We start from the raw sequence: 12,177 nt of genomic DNA on the forward strand, positions 1-12,177 counted from the left end.
CAACTCTTCTAGGCAATATAAATAATGTTCTTGCCTTTGTTGTTGATAGACTATGTACTACTTGAAGCATTGTCTCCTCGAATTTTAAGTCAACACAGCTTTAGCTGGTGCTTTCTTTGTTAATTCCTTACTGAATAAGAGAAAATAATAGAAATATATTCAGCAACCCTCAGGTTGCATCTAAATTTCACACTTCATCTGTATTTGAACATGTGTTTCTGGTGAAGAATATCTTGACATTTGGATTTTGAATATAAACTAGTATTTTTTTATACTTTCAAGAAGACATATAAACTGAAAGTCAGTAGACAAGGATTTATATTGTTCCTATAGATTAAACTGGACATGAGATTAGCTAAACCATAAACGTTTCCTTTTTGGACATATTTTGACATATGTTGACTGGAATTTCCCACATACTTCTCAGGTTGTATAGAGGGCTTGGATTATCATTAGATGACAATAGCTTTTCATTCTACAGGGTGATTCAAAAGTCGCAGTACACCCTTTTATTTCAAAAACTCTACAGGAATTGGGCCGATTGGCCAATTTCAAGATGGCGCCCATGTTTGGTACATACCGTAAAAGATAGACCACGTCACCCATACCTTACTGGAGTATTCAGGTTTCCCAATTTCCTGTAGAGTTTTTGAAATAAAAGGGTGTACTGCGACTTTTGAATCACCCTGTATAACTCATGACATTGTTGAAGTTATGTTACCGTCAGTCCAGAAGTTCTTATTTTTTCTATTGATTATTTCCAATTTTAATTTAGGATGATTGTTGGACAATTAAATCTCATGAACATTAGAGTAATGCACAAATGGTGATTTATTAAAAGGCATAATTTGCTTTGATTGCTTCTGCCAACCCCACATGACTATGTCTTTAATGATTTTATACAAAGATAAAGTTATATCTATTAGTAAAAGATTAACAAAATCAGCAGGCTCTTTTTTAAATAAAAAAATATTTTAACCTTAGACCCTTCACCATGGAGGCTATTTTCACCCCCTTGCTGAGTATTTTTGGGATAATCACATAATTTTTTAATACCTGCTGATCAAAATGATTGACAGGCAATAAATAAACAGGGGTACCATTATTTGAAAGAGATTTCCCACTTTATAGTCGCCTGGGATAGGGAGAGAGAAGCTGTTAAAGAGCCTACTTTTATTTCTGGCATTTCCCATAGACTTTAATGGACTGTGTACACATTTCAAATCAAAATCAGAAAATCCACAGAACAGTGTGGAAAGTGATCTGTGGGTTTTCTTAGCCCCTGAAATGCAGAGGGCAAGTGGAACTCATCCGTAACTTAGAATTCTAGCGCCTGTGGCAAGAAAGACAAATGCTGCCCCCTAGCTCTCAATTTTAACCAAATGAATTGGAGCTTAGAGTCTAAATTCCCTAACGCTCACAGACATACAGAAACACAGACTAGGGTCAATTTGTTAGCTCCCAATTTATCTGGGAGGAAACCGGAGCATCCGGAGAAAACACACACAAACACGGAGAGAACATACCAACTCCACACAGATAACACCATGGTCAGGAATCGAACTCATGGTCCCAGTGCTGAGAGGCAGAAGTGCTAACCACTAAGCCACTGTGTTGCATTTGGCCACCAATTTCGAAAAAGGATGTTCTGGAACTGAGAAGAGTGCAAAGGGTGACTAAATTAATAAGGGCCATGGAAAATCTGTTATGCGGAAAATGGAATTATGGCTACTGTAGTACACTCATGCAAAAAACTCTCTGGCAACCTATTTAGTAACTGGTGACCACACTTGTCATAATATCAACCCTTGTTGAAAGAAAATACATTTTAGGAATATATGTATGAAAAGTGGTACAAAGAAAAATGTGATGTGCCAACAGCAACCAATCAGATTACATATTTCTAGTGCATTGCTTTGCGCTTGCAATACCTTAATTTTTCTTTGCATTACCAGTTGAACGGTTGTTAGCAGGCATTGTACATAGAGTCAATAAAATGTTTGAAAGCATCCTATAAATCTAAATAGATACAGGTGTGTGGTCATTAATTATCACATATTATTAGTATAAGGATACAGGGAGCAGTCTTATTGTAGTAGTCAAAAAATATTTTTTTACCCTCATATTTGGTTAAGCTTTACTTGGGTTTATTGGCTTAATCTGTATCAATTTACTAGGGGTTTTGAGGATGAAGGGCTGATCTAAACTCATGTTGTTTTGCAACTTAAATAACTATGTACAGTAACTATGTAACTTCACTGAGGTGAGAAAATAAATAGACCTCCTGAAAAGTTGTGCATTTCTATTTCTTACATATATAGACATAGAGATCAGGAACTCTATTTTATAGTTTTAACCACACACAAGAAAGATGCTAACTATGCCAGGATCAACCAAGCATTTAGAGGCGCACAGAAGAAGGATTGTTGATACCCATGTGTCTTGGTGGGATTATAAAATAATATCAACTAATTTTTGGGATTTTATTGTGAAAAATTACTTCACAGTACGAAAGATTATATTTAAATGAAGAAAACTTCAGATCACTGGTAATCTGCAAAGAACAGACTTTCCCACCAAGTTCAGATCATACGCTGACTGAAATTTGCTCAAAAACGTTTTTAAGTGATACAAATATGACGCTGGCATTCAGACCCATTTGCTGTGCTTTCCACTAGCATCTGTCTACAAGCATATTTCCTTAAGCATTTGTGTTCAGATAATCACTTACTTATAGGTGCATCTACTTCAGTATACCTAATGACTATTTAGCTTTTTAATCACTTATATAGCTATTTAATCCCACACAGCCTAGACTGCAGTGTCTGATTACAGTTCCCTTACCATTAGTTATTTAAGTATTTCCTGTATATGTTAACTGCCTTAATGTGTACCTACACAACTTGACCTAACTTTATTTTTCTTATCCTGACTTCAGCCTCATTCCTTTTTGTAATCCTGTGCAGCCTGTCAGCAGCTGCCTAGTGATATAAGCCTGGGGTCTATGACTTGTGGGATCCACACAACGAAATACATTACTCCCTTGTTTGGGTCTTGTTGTATACTGGAGTTTAAATTAGACTCTGTACTTGAGGTTAACCAGTGCAAACCACTAGTGACATAATGGAACCACATCTGGACCCAATGTTTGTTTCCCCAGGCCATGGGTCCTGCTTTTTATCTTAACTATAAAGGATCTATCCAGCCAATTGGAGATGCATAAAATTGCACATGACCAGATCATTAATTTTCTTCACGGCCACAAGGATGCACTCCTTGACCACTTCTTCTACCTTTATGGTTTTGAGTGTTAATTTAGTGTCAGCATTTGTCTTATCTAATCCTGCATCAACCTGTGAATCTCTTTGTCTATTTGATAAATATGAGATCCAAAGGCCTGTAGAGAATTTTTGGTCAGTGTTCTATTCACTTTGAACTTGTCTCTCACAATTTTGTATTTGAAAGTAGCATTCATCATTTCTTGTCTTTGTGGCCAATGTTTTCTTTGGGCCTTTCTCTTATGGAAGAAAAGTGATTTGATTCTCCACAGTGCTTAAGCTTTCATCTCAGCCTTTTGTGAGATTTTTGACGAACCTGGGCAGGTTGAAAATGTTTATACCAGCCTGCTATGTCTCAGACAAGGAAATATGACCGTGTGTTAGTATGAAGTTCAATTCCTAAACCAGACTTTGAAATTAGGTTGGAATAATGAGACGTTGCTGCATTATGGCAAAGAATTTTAGAATGTTAAAGATTACTTGCATTAGTTAATGACCTTATTGTGTAATAAGAGATATATCTGTCTCCTAGAAAATAACCAGAACATGGATTTTATCAAGAAATCTACTGCTACAGATGAACCCAAAAGGTATCCATAGTTTTGAAAGAGTCCCAACATCTAGTATTTAAAGTTATCTAAAGATTGCTTGTCTTTGTCAACTAATGTTACCATCTTATCAGAAGTTATTCCTCCACTGTAGTTCTGCTCACAGCCATTACAAATAAAGAAGCACACTGCCATGGTAACAACAAGAAAAGAAACTTAATTACATGTCTCCAGTGGTTGAACTTCAATGTAGATCTCTAACTAGTAGATCTGACAGATGATGCAGCAGGAGGTCCAGATATTTGCCCAGAGTGTTTTAGGAGAGTAGGAAGATGGGTATGGAGAGATCCAGAAGCCTAGTTCACAATGAAGCTAGATAATGCAGACAGTGAGATAATAAGAAGAATTAAGCTTCACAGTTTTTAACAACACAGTTCAGACATCTGGCCAGGTAAGCAAACAGTGTAGCAGTATAAAGCAAATGGGGTTCCAAGGGTTTAAACTGTAACGAGTCCAATAGTCCAGATCTTAAACGGCAACAAGTCCAGAAAGTCCAAAAGCCAAGTCAATACACTGAAAACTATCACATATACAGAGGCTGGATAAAGTTAACACAATTTACCTAGCAATGTTTTCATGAAGATAGGTCCCTTATTTAGTATAGGTCAGGTGCATCTTGATGACATCAGCAGGAAATTTCAGAAAATGAATTTAAAGGTCTGGCATGCTCAGAAACATCAGCAATGGTTGCTAAGCAATGCAGGGCACTGAGCACTACTTCCCTCTGAAAGCCTGAGCAAGACAGCGAAGGCAAAAGAGTGATAGTGGAGGGCAAACTGTGAGAAGTGGCTTGACAGGTAAGATGCGGCATGGGGACAGACATGCCGCTGTTACAGTCCCCACTGGCCCTGACACAAACCCCAGCAAGTGGCCTTCGGATGCATCTCAACAATGCAACAACTTATATTTTTTCACTGCTCCAATCTTGAAACACCTTTGTGGTGTTGGAGCCATCTTTTTACATTATAATACTTCAGAGTAAACCCATCCTTGCAAATTCTTATCCAAAAAGTCTAGTTTACCCACCAGAAAATAAGTACTCAGTGAATGATTATGGCTTGATTGCCATTAAACTCAATGTGGAGGAATACAGATACCTGTTGGAACTGGCATCTCATTCCATTACCTTTTATACTGGCCACAAAAATGTACTGTACCTTCAATCCTCATGAGGCACACTGGCCCGACCTTATCTCTTGCTTTAACTTTCTGCTGACATTTCATAGTAGGTTCAAAGTGGCTGTTCTCTCACACTCCATTGAATGTGGAAATGATCAGCTTCACAAAGAGCCCACTTACACAATAAGCACCATCGATCTTTTCTTGTAAAATACCTCCTAGAGGTATGTGTTCTCATGAGCTGATGACTGAAAATTTGCAGGGCCTTTGGAAATTAAAAAATTAAAACTATTTGCTGAGCTTCTAGTTCTTATAACAATGTTTTGGAGTTTATTTTTGCCTGTATATGTTCCTAAAATAAAACCCCTCATCAGTCACCTACAAGTCCTCTCCTGTGCTCAACAAGCCTTGAACTCAAATCTCAATGTATGTCATTCAGTGGTCGAAGTGGAAATTTAAAAGTAGCGGTATCTAAAATTTAATTGCATGTAATTTGATAGTTTTACATTCAAAGCAGTGGTATTAGGAATTCACAGGAATTACGACGTGATGTTGTAGTAAAACCAATTTATAATTTATTGCAAGCCCACTGGATATTGTAGTAATAAAAATAAGTCAGTTGCAAACACAGGCTGTGACATAATACAGAAATATAACAGTCTTTGTGGCAATGCATGAATATAATATAGGCTTTACTGTGAATGCCCTGCAAAGTGAGCATTGATAATTATCACAGTCCATACTTGGGGATACAAACTGACATGAATAATGTGCAGATGCAAAGCCAGATATTAGGACCCAGCAGACTATAAGTTTCAAGGCCAGGTATCAGGAGCCAGGAGAGAATAAGTTGCAAAGTCAGGTAACTGGAACCAGGAGACAACTGAAGTCAGAGCCAGGAACTAGTTGATACAAGAACAGAAGCACACAGAACACAGATACAGGAGCCAGGAAGCTAGTGTGTTATGCTATCACTGGTAATGAGTGCAGGACAGGTGCTTATAAAGCCTTCCAATCAGCAAACAAAGGGAGAAGTTGAAAACCTAAGAAAAAGGCAGATGAATAGCTAACAAGTAAGAGAAGGGACAGTATGCTATACCACTGTATACTAGCCCACTTCCACCACTGATATCATTACAGTTCTTCTACCTTGAACAACGTTCAAGAAGCTAAGGGGTGCCGATAAGCACAGCCTGAAATCCCCACTGCTAAGAGGCATGGTATGGCTCTTATTAACAGCATCAAATTAAAAGAACCTTATAAAACTATATGTCAAACTTCCCTACACATATGAACAATTTCAGATTTTCCTTGTGGATCAACCACTTTGTATTTCCTAAATATTCTCTAATAAAAATTCTCAAAGATAATCAAAAATGGAATTTGTGATTAAGAATATTTTGGATTCCAAAATTTGTTGTGGTAAACTTTTTTGTTTAATTGACTGGAAGTGATATGGCCCTGAAGAAGGTTCAAATGAAACAATTCCATTCTGCTCATCTTCCCAAAACTAGCAAAGGGTATTTAGTGTCTGCTCTTAACAGGGTGCTACCACAACAAATATGTCCCTCTGTTCCTCTAATTCAGGTGCAAATTGGTCTTTTTCTGAGATCCTCACTCACAAGCGTCTACAAGCACCCCCTAGGTTTGCATATCTTATTTATAGGTGCCTCTAGCTAGGTGTTTTTTTCTGATTTCGTCTCTCAGTAAACCTGATTTCATGCTCATTTACTGATTATAAACCTTTGCTTCCAGCCAAGACTTTCTGAGATCCCTACTCAAACCCATCAGGTAGCACCACTTCTTCTGGTTCCCCACTCGCAACCATCTATGAGCACCCCTTAGGTTTACGTGCCCTGATAGTTTCTCATTTACAGGTGCCTTTACCTAAATAGATCTTGTGAACTAGGAGCATGCTCATCTATTTATTGCCACTCTAAATGTACATTAGTGTCTGATCAAAACATCCTTTACTGTTTGTTGCTTGCACATTGCCCTGTATAACTAGCCTGATTTACTGTGTGCACTGGTCCAACTTGTTTTGACTTAATTTGTCTGCCTATATCTCTGATTTCAGTCTCATTTACTGTTTACAAGCCTGTTACACCAGTCTCGATTTTGGCCTGTTTATGACCATCCTCTTTCTTGTCAGCAACTACCTAGTCAGACAGTCTCTGGGTTTTCCACAATGAACTCCATTACTTCATTGGAGGTCCCATCCCAGGATAACCAGCACAAACAACTAGCAGAATAGTGGGTCAATATCTGGACATAAAGAACTGCAAGTTAACATCAAAGCGTTTGCAAATAAACAATAGCATTAAGTGCTGCAACTATAAACTCAAAACCCACCACAGTAATTAAAACATACTATAAGTTTTTATTAAAACACTTCAACGGGCGGTTTCTTAAATTTCAAAAACACATGTTCTTCCTGGATGAATTATTATAACGACGAACCCCTATTAACAAGCATAAGACATACCCCTTTGCTGATTACTATATGTTTGGGTGGCTTACACCCCTGCGTGACAGATAATCAAAATCTATTCCTACTTTCTTAGAACTCTGGATACCACTTATTGCCCTCTCCATCATTCATTTACAATTCAATGAGTAGCACACTCCTATGTCCTTCTTTATTCCCCCCTAACCTTTTTCTTCCTATGTTTGTCTCCCCCTTGAAATAAAACAAGAAAAACAAAATTTTTCTTCCGTTAGGATACCAAACCTATTCTCCTTCTGCAATCTGAGTTTTCCTCAATATTTGTCACTTTCATTTTTGTCGAAATATCTTGTCAATTATATGTATAATGTTTGGTATATATTTCATATGTTGTTTTGCAAAAATCAACAGGCAGTTTCTTATAAAGCATTGGGATAATAGTAAGAATGCTGCCTCTGGTGAGCAGGCTTCTAAACCTGCATTGCAATAGCAGAAAATAAAATCCTGGCGCAATTCTGTACCCAAAATATATAACCTAGTACCAAAGTCTAGGAACTCAAGTTCCTCCAATTTAGTATTAAAAGACTAAGATTTAGAAGTCAAAACCATAAATTATATTATAAAAGCAACTTAATTTAATAGTTATAAAATGTAAACAGCTAAAACCTCCAATTGATATATTTTTGTATATTAACAAATACATTGAAACAAACAGATCAACTGAAAATAAATCATTTATTAATTTCCTAATAGAACATTCAATCCAGTTCCAAAACTTTTCAATAGTTCCAATCTAGTCTCTAAAAGTCCATAACCAGTTTAAATATTCATAATTAGTCCCAATAGCCCAAAATGTGAGGCATACTGATATATATATAGCAAATCCCGAGTGGTTCACAGTTTTGTCTTTATTTTCCTCCTCATTATCCAGTCGGCTGACTAGGCTGCAGCCTAAGGGCAAGGTTTTTTGGATTGCAAAATTGTGACAGTGATAGCCATACACTGAAATTAATGTTAATATATAAAAGAATAGTTGTTTTCCAAAGTAAAAAGAAAGCATGAAAGAAAGATTGATGTGACCCGATTAAAAAGCCAGTTGGAGCTGGGTTTTGAAAACATGCGACAGAGAGAGATGAACAAGTTCTTTATTGAAAAAGATCCCAAAGCTTTACTAATTTTTCAGCTATTCTGTGGTTTTGGAGGCTGGGGTGATTGGGGGTGGGGGTCGAGGAGTGAAGGAAGTCAAATGCTAAGGTAAGTGCAAGTGTGTGTTTTCCTAACTTGTATTAGCCTGGTGTGACAGGCAGGGAGCAGTCTGAGCGTATTAGCCTAGGGCAACCTGAATTCTTAATCAGACCCTGCCGCCGGCAATCGCTTACCTGTTAGAAGACAAAAAAGCCACTTCTGGCTTCCTTCCTGGCTTGTTTTGGATGGGTGCCCAGTTAGTCCAAACTTCACAGTGCTTTTCATTTCTAAGCAGAGACTTCCTCATGAATAATACTTTAAAAATTGCCTTTTTATATATTTTATGGCTATGATTTCTAAATTTAAGTGATCTAATAATAAGTTGGAAGAACCTGGATTTTGGTATTAGGGTATGGATTTTTTCTATCAAAGCATTTACAGGTATTGTCATTTCCAAGCAATGTCAGTGTATACAAGATAAAAGAGGTTAAGCAAATTTGGTGTCCATAGAAGATCCAAAGGAAAAATCCTCTTCTAACAAAAAGAGCATAAATGCATTACTGTAGTTCACCAGCGATTATCTGGGTCTAATAAGGACTTCTAGAACTTGTAGAACTATAAACTCAGAAATGGGTCAAAAATTTAATTTTGGGACCACAAGGCAACCCAAAAAGTGTATTAAGAAATAGATACCAAATTCAAAGCATGGTATTTGGACCATTATAGCTAGGGAATGTATTACAGCTCAATGGCCTTATTATAACATTGAATCACCTAAACACTAGACTATTCCGTAGAACACTTTTGATGAGATGGGTAGGTCATCTGTCTAAAACCTGAAGCTGAATCTCAAATGGATCAATAATCTAAAATACTTCACCAAGTCCACAAAATGTCTCAAAAGAAAAAAAACAGGGCTTATGCATGTAGGAATATTTTCCTGCATCTTTCACACCTCCATCTTATGATGAAATCAATACCAATATACATGAACAATTGTATTTTTATCTTACCGTATTTTCTTAAAATTGAGTCTTTTGTGACAGATCCATATAAACGTACAGTTCTATGCAAAAATGGAGTGGGAGGAAAGAGCATTGAAAGGGTATGTAAAAATACACCAAGCATTTAAAAAATACAATAAGAATGTAAAATAAAGCGATGATAAATGATGTGCTTTTTACTGGTAAAAAATTTCTGTGCGCACACATCCATAGGTGGATCCAAGTTCTAATTTCTGGTGTAATAGTGATTGGGACTTTCAACAGATTGCAAGTACAAGAAAGTTCTCAAACATCACACAGTTGAAGCATTTGTGTGTGAAGAGTTGCCCAAAAGTCAATCTGATTCATATAAGATATGAATAGACAGTTGTGAGAAAAGCATACACAAGGTTAGATTAGCAAAAGAGGGCAGCATTGTTCCCAATGGAATGTATATTCAAATAATACCAGTGATTCATTAAGTGACCATAAGAAACTTACTAGCAATAAAAACAAACAACCATTAAGTGATTAAATAGTTTATACTTAGCTACACACAGTGATCAGTCAGGTATCCCCGTGGTTTCATTTCATTTCAGATACCTGATTTCTTTACACTAGACTTCTCGACATCAGTTTATTTTCTTCTGTTTCCAGTGTGAGGCTGGTCTTTCTTTGTTTCACTCATTCTTAAAAAGATATTATCTTATAGATGGCTCCCTTGACCACGACCATATAAGGCAATAGTACAAATGTACATATATGATTTGCTGAACACAACATACCAGTTATGATTGCATCATTGAAGTAAGAACAACAGTATACATTGAAGGTATGTAGCCACATAAAATGAACTTCTCTGTTTAACCCTAACAAGCACCAACTAGTAAAGTCATTGATGCACTAATGCAGGGGTCGGCAACCTTTTTCTATCAGAGGTCCAGCAAAACCAGCAAAAATCTTTTGAAGCCCAGGTGAATATACATACACATATACTTTTTTTTATATGTGTGTATATATATATATATATATATATATATATTGCATATATATATTGCATATATATATATTAGAGATGTTCACTGACCCCGTGTTTTGGTTTTGGATCTGAATTACCTTTGTGTTTTGGTTTTGTTTGTGGCAAAACCGCCCTTGTGTGTTTTGGTTTTGGCTTTGGATCCCCATTTTTTGCTAAAATCCCTATTTTTTGCTAAAATCACATAATTTTGTTCTTTTTTTTCCTACTTTATTACTAACCTCAATAACATTAATTTCAAATCATTTGCAGTCAATTTTTACCACCTTACAGGTCAGAATATTATTTTCATACACTTTTAAACAAAGACTGCATCAACCTGGCTGCATCAACCAGAGCAATGACACAAACACATGACAGTTCATAGCACATCTAGGAAACTTTTTCACACAGCAGTGGCAGAAAAGAAAAGTGGTGCAAGATGGAATTATCCTTGGGCCCTCCCACCACCCTTATGTAAGATATTGAAAAGGACATGTACAGTTTAACAAAGCAAGCACTCCAGCGACAAGCAGTGCTATTTTTGTGGCTGAAGTGCTTAGTTTGTTTGGAACCACTCAAAACAAGCTACTGTGGCAAGTCATGTACCAGTGGAAGCAGTTTTCACCAGTGATAAGAAGAAGGCCACTGTCATGCCTGTGCATAAGAAAAAAAAATCCACCTCTTATGTGTGGAATTATTTTTACACAAATCCTGACAACAGTTGTCTAGCCATTTGTAGAATTATAACGCCAAAGTCTGTAGAGGTAGGGACATTAACAATCTAGGAACCTCATCCATGTTACGCCATTGAAGCGAGTTCATGGAAAGCTTTTGTGAAAATCAGAAACTTATGCTAAAAAATAACAACAAGCAGTCCAGCATCAGCTACCTCCCTTCTCTCAGCTAAATGCTAGCACCTGCAATCTACACCCCCAACACCTTCATCAACAATATCCTCACAAGTGATCGGAAAATTATTGGGCTACAAAATGCCATTCTACCCACTGTACACAACCACAGATATGGGGACAAACGGAACTGGGAAAATGAAAGATTATATGACTGTGACAGCCCACTGGGTTGGTAAATCGCCTTCAGCAGCAGGAACAGCAGCAGCAACTAACAAAAAATGACCAGATCTTTCAGAGGCAGGGTACTCTGTGTATCGTCTGCTTCCCTAAGAGGCAAATTATTATTATCGTAGATTTGTAAGGTGACAAGGACATACATAAAACAGGACATATGAAAAAGAAGAAGAGGCAAGGCAGACAAAATGAATGGAGAAATGAAAACAAAGGGTATGGAGGACCCTGCTCATTTGACCCTGCTTACATTCTAAAGAGAAGAGGGCACAGCTGCAACAAAATGAGCGAGTGTGGCTTAGAGTGGAGATTGGGATAGTTGTGAGGGTGCATTAGTGTAAAAAGAGTTATTGAGGATAAGGTCACCTCTAAAAAAGAGATGGGTTTTCAAAGAGCATCTAAAGATTTGAAGGCTCTGGGAAAGTGTGATTGAGTGTGGTAGGAAATTCCATAAGTGG

The sequence above is a fragment of the Mixophyes fleayi genome, chromosome 9, assembly GCF_038048845.1.
Source record: "Mixophyes fleayi isolate aMixFle1 chromosome 9, aMixFle1.hap1, whole genome shotgun sequence".
NCBI classification, from domain to species: Eukaryota; Metazoa; Chordata; class Amphibia; order Anura; family Limnodynastidae; genus Mixophyes; species Mixophyes fleayi.